This window comes from Nestor notabilis, unplaced genomic scaffold, assembly GCF_000696875.1.
Source record: "Nestor notabilis isolate BGI_N333 unplaced genomic scaffold, ASM69687v1 scaffold19787, whole genome shotgun sequence".
Lineage (NCBI taxonomy): Eukaryota > Metazoa > Chordata > Aves > Psittaciformes > Psittacidae > Nestor > Nestor notabilis.
In genome coordinates this window covers 31,762-37,761 of record NW_009935804.1, presented here as the reverse complement: position 1 = coordinate 37,761, position 6,000 = coordinate 31,762, and positions in this window count along the sequence as shown.

Here is a 6,000-nt window from a genome sequence, read left to right as displayed (position 1 = left end):
GCTGGAAATTGTGGGAGTTATTGAATGAAGGTGGTATTAAAGATCAGAAGAATGTAAAGTGCTGTCTGTACCACCTGCCGCCCCCCTCCAGAAGCCGAGGGGAGCATCTGCTTGGTTCTAGGTGGCTGTGTCCAGCACCAGTCCTGCTTTTGGCTTGTGACCGCATGTCTGCACAGTGAGATGTGAAGGTGCTAGCTGACACACAGTTCTGATGCATTCATGTCAGGATGGTTTATAAGCGGGAGCTGGGAACATGTGCTTTAGGTATGGTCTCCATGTTCATACTGTACAGGCATTGTTCGCTCCTTTTTATGGTAAAACGCTTTAATGCATGTACTGGATAACATGAAGATGAATGTTCATGGGTGTCCTGCTAAAGCTATTTGGAAGATTTGGCAGACTCTTCTGTTCGGCTTTTACTTAGCTGGCAAGCCCTGAGTATAGGTGAGCCTGTGTTGTGTCTCTGTTTGTTTGTTTTTCCTGCTGCTACTATACTTACACATCTGGTAAGAGAGCTAAATCCATTTCCCTAACCTTAGAGAAGTGCAGTGTTTAGCAAAGTACTACCTTTTGCTAAACTGTTTGCCAAACCTTGTTTGCACCTTTATGTTCTGTGTAAACAAGGTTTGGTTATGTTTGTTGGGTACTTCCTGTCTGTAACCAGGGAATTTGGACAGAAAGTGTAAATTTGAAATGGTCTAAAGAAACCTAGAAAAAGTTGTTAGACCTGATATTAGGTATGAATACGTACAACAATCTACATCTGACTGACAGTGGAGCATTTCTGAAAAGTAGGCCTAATGTGTCTTGAACCTGAATATCCATGATGAAAGGCTGCTTGCGTATTTTTTTAACGCAGTAATTTTTGGGCTGGTTCCATTTGGGTATTGGCAGTTTCTGTCTTGCGTGGTTCATCCTATGCTTTTGGCTGTGGTTCATCCTATGCTTTTGGCTGTCTTGAAGGTATGCTCTGCAATGCCTTTGTGTTGTGCTGGTGGTACTTGGTGATCTGCCTGTTTCACGTTTCCTTTTTCTGGCATAGAAAGTGTCCCTGAAGGTCCTGTCAAGCTACACGTTATTGCAATTTTAGAGTGATTAGAATTTGGGAAAGGTACTAGCTTGGGTACAATACTGTGTTTTGGAGGTATGCTGAGCATTCACCTTAAAATTTTTAGCGTCCTTGGCAGTGCATGTTGCATAACTTACTTAAATTTATAGATACAGTGGTGAAATTTTTTATTTCTGTTAGTTTTCTGTATTGTAGTAGCAGCTGTTTTCAGAGATGGGGACCTTTGTGATGTGCAGATACCTAGGAAGAGGCATAAGCTGTTAATAGGCACACACAGGGGAAAGGATTGCTTAGTTTCTAGCACATCTGTAAGGTGTTTGGTTGAAGCCTGGCTTCCAAATGCATCAAATCTTGACCTGGAGACAACACAAAATGGAAAAATAATTGCAGTTGTACAGCTGTCCTCCTTCAGTTCCTTTATTTCTGCTGGTTTTACGTCCAGTATAGCAAAACCATTGTGTGCTTCACAGGAATGGGCCTTTTGTAGTTCTGCTTTTTCATACTGGAGTGCTTGAATGAGGCATGAGGAAAATGGCCTATCCACCCTGCAGATACCTGCCCCTTTCTTCCAGACCCTGTAGAGAAGTGCTGGGCCAGAGGATTCTCAATTGTCTAGAGCTCACCTCCAGGCCAAGAGTCTGGCAGCAGCAGAAAGAGCAGTAGGAATGTGGGGTTTTCCTAGGAATTTTCAACTGAATTGCCTGTTGTAGAAAGGGGGAAATGTTTCTGACTACATCAACTGCAGAATCTTTTCAGTGACTATCTTGTAGGAGATCGGTTTTGTTACTTTATCTTTTAGTCCAGAGAAGTGTTCGTAAGTCAGTCGAATATTAACAAATGAGGTGAATCAGTCAAGTAGTGTTACAACTACGTATATCTGGGTTTCTCTGTGTGTGTGTGTGTTAAATCAAAACTCTTAAGTATTGTGAACTTTCTTCTCCTGCCACTAAGCATCCCTTCCCCAAAGAAAGGTGGAAAAAAAACCCCACCTAATTCAGAGTCATGTCAGTTATTTAAGCAAAAATCAGGTAGATAGTGGCATTCGTATTTTTGTGAAACATGTAAAGAGAATGAATACTTTGAGAGTGAGAGACTCCTTGCCTCTTCAAGGAAAACTTGATAAGGATATAAAGCTAGCTCACACCTAGAAAGTCTTGGAAGACTCAGAAAGGGTACAAAGGAAAATAGACATTTTCAGTGGCTTTGAATATTACCTGTGAGGATAGTAAACATGGTTATGTCATGTATGGGAAGGAGAACATACAGGGCAGCAGATACTGTGTGGTGTTTAAGTTAATGCTGCTTCTTTCAAGTAGAAGCAAACTCTTAGACCTGGATGGTCTGCATAATGTTGGAATACAGTGTTTGAGCTGGCTAATTATCTCAGAGTGGCTCTCCTCTGCTTCTCTGAGTGGCTGTTTAGTAATTCATTCTTAGATTTTGCTGCAAATTAAATTTGCCTCATTGCAAATGAGTTGCAAAAGATGAGGTATTGCATAACTGAACAGTGAAAAAATTGCTAATAAGATGAAGAGAAACAGCGTTTTAAGTATGCAGCATATGGAGGGCTGGAGGGTATCAAAATACAGTATTCTCAACCTTTTATTTTACTGCTAGTATTCTCTTAAAATAAAAATACTCTGTCTCTGAAATACATACTCAGAGCAAAACATTGTAGTGGCTCCTCTTTACAGCTTATGTCCACAGCAGTAAGGAGTGTGTTCAGTCATTATCATCTTAAGTAGCCCAGGTTTGGAAACCCCTGGCTTGTCCTGAATTGTTTGATAGCACCAGGAATGTACGAACATTCCTGAGCAGCTGATGAGTTGTGATGGCAGAGAAGACTTAACATCCCTCCCACCCTCTAGGGATGGGCCAGGTAGTGCTTTGGGTTTGAAGTACTGGCTATAGTGATGATCAGGCTCAGCTTATAACTGGAGGTAACAGTGTAGTAAAGACAACTGTTCAGCTTTCTCAGACTGGGCCTCAAAGGTTTTTCAGAGTTCCTATTGAAACTGCAGCTAATCCTAGTCTGAACTAAAAATAATATCCTGGTCTGTGAGATCTGTTTGCCATGTCCTACCCAGAATGTTTCGGGCATGCACTGAAGCGTACTGCACATGGATGTGCTAAATTAAAGTGAACTGTGTGGTCCAGTACTGCTCGTTGTAGAAAGGGACAGAAACAGAGCCTGGTGTCATCTTCAGTATGGTGATGTGTATGCTCTACACCTGATCCATTGCATATACCTAATCCCATAGGTGTGGTGGTGGGATATGGCTGAGGCACTGACATGGGAGCTGTGCTTCCATCTCCTTTTACAGCAGAACTGGAGGAGTATGGTTTGTCCTTTGTTGTTCTGGAAAATTCACGTATATGAATTTAAATTCAGCCCGCTGTTGCAGTCTAGAGAAAAGCTAACAGGTTCTTTAATCTTTGGAACTGGCTTTTGCACTGTATGCTTAGACCCATGTGCTGCCCTTAACCTGTGTGGACCCTGGACCCTTGTTTGCACTGTGAGTTTGTAGAAGGGCGCATGGGTCTTAGCGTCGAGGGCTTTTGGAAAAACAGCCGTATGCAATTGCAAATTTGTGTTTGAAGACTTAAAAATGTTTTCATACAGCTAGTAAAAAGATGTTGATTTAACAGTATGAACTTTTAACTTCGTGAAGACCTGAAGTCCACAATAGAATTCTGCAAACTGTATCACTAAATAGCTGCTGGCTTTCAAAGATTTTGTAATGTATTTGTAAGTCTGCAGAGTTAAAACAGGATTTATTTTTGCCTTAATTTTCTCTCAAACCTTTGTGCCTGTGGCTTTTGTGGTAACTAGAGAGCAGTGGCACTTAACACTAGGTGGCTGTCTAACAAGTGATTTCTTGATTCAAGGCTCCTAAAGCAAATCAGCACTGCCAGCATCACTTTATGTGTTTGTGTGTGTTAACTTTCTTGAAGTGAGAAAAGATGCTTTTCTGTAGCTGAAAGGGAAGTGAACTAGTGCCTAATTACGGAAAATGACAGCAGTATAATATGTGAGTAGTCACGGCTGCATGCCACTGCCCTGCTTCACAGAGGACAGAGGGAAACTACACCCTTGGGTGCGCTTGTTTCTCTTCGACTGAGAAGACTGGATTAAAAATAAAACCCAGACCTGAGACCCTTTCTTGTTGGCTGTCTCATATCATAATTTATGATGCATTAAAGCTCTCATATGTTTCATATTTGTTTGCATTTCTTTTTGCTTCTAGGCCACAAACCAGTGCTGTGCTTTCCTTACTGGAATACCAGAGACTGTTGTCAGAAGTAGGTCCTTCAAAGAGCTGGCCCGCAGCACACACTCACAGGACATGAGCAGTGTGTTTCTGGTGCTCCTTGAGATCATTGCATTGTTGTTATGTGCTGCTTGTGAGCTCAGGCCCTATTGTGTCTGCAGCTGTACATTTGGTGTCTTCCCTGGGGCCTTACAGCAGGAGTGTAAGGAGAGGCAGTTGATGATTTTGGTACCCAGCGGATGAACTTTTGTCCCTTCAGCATGAAGAATTGCTAGGACAGGGCTTGCTATGACATTTTTTTCTGAACTCGTCATTCAGTCTTCGTGTCAGGTCTTTTACAGAGGTGATAGCTAAAGGAAGCCTAGAAACTACTGTTTCTTAAGTAAGGTTGAAAACAAGTTCTTTTACTGAAGCTTGTTAAGGGACTTTGTACAGCTTGGCCAGACACAAACACCTAGAAATGCTCTGAACCCTCTCCTCAGGTACAGCGGAGCTCTGACCATATGATTTGGGATGCAGCAGGAGAGATGCCTGATTTGGGATGCAGCAGGAGAGATGCCTGATTTGGGATGTAGCAGGAGGCTGTGATTTCCCCTGAGACAGAACTTAGAACAGCCCCAGGGCTGCTTCTGGCTGGACCAGCTGCAACTGTCCCTTGGGATCAGTGCTGCTGGGTTGCAGCAGAGCTGTATGCTGCTCCCATTTCTCTTCTTGCCTCGTGCATTTCTGATTTGGAGCTCATAGTTGAAGGGTAGACTTGACTTCACTGGCTGTCATCTTGGAATTTTCCTATATGGCAGGAATTGTAGCCTTCCAGCTGGCATCAGCTACTTACTCTGTCCCTGTACCCTTGCTCTTTGCATTTTTAAAGAACTGGCACCAACAGCACCTCCTCCAGTCTGGGGAGACCTTGCGATACTGATTTGAGGGTAGATGAACACAAGGAAACCATCTGTGTTTGAAACCATAGGGTATTTGAAGCGGGATAGATTTGTTAAGTGTGATGGTAGTGCCTTCTCATTTCTGAGAATAGTGGGTGGGACATGGGCTGGAGGTTACATGGAGAAGGGCAGACTTGTCAAACCTCTAGTGTCCTGTGAGGTTTGCTTACATTTCTTTTGCTTCTAATTATCTCCTGCATTTGCAGTGAACTGCCACAGCCTCCTTCCAGCTCTGTGAGCCCATGAGATGAGCACAACTGGTCAGTTCTCTCTGAATCCCGACTGCTTCTAGTGGGGAGACAGAGCAGTGGTGCTGGGTCTGCACCTAGGCTTTTGGCAGAATTTCAAATTTGAAAAACCATGACAGTCTGGCGACAGAACCTCTTTCCCACCACCTTCCCAGTTGAAGGATCATGCACGTGGCCCAGACAGTGGTTGAGAAATTGGAGTGCAAGGCTGGGGAGGATGGTGACAGTGGCTTTTGAGCTGTCTGTGGCTAATACATCAGTGATGAGTACTTGCTATCTCTAAAACATTACATAGTGAACTGACATGAATTGACATCTGAGCTAGATTAACTCATCAGTGAATCCTCTCATGCTTCCCTTTAAAGTTGTGTTTTAATAATTGTATCTTTAAACTTTTTTTCACTGAAGATGTGATCTGAGCTGTGTACCAGAGTTTAGCTAATTTTCCTCACAGCTACACTTCTATCCAC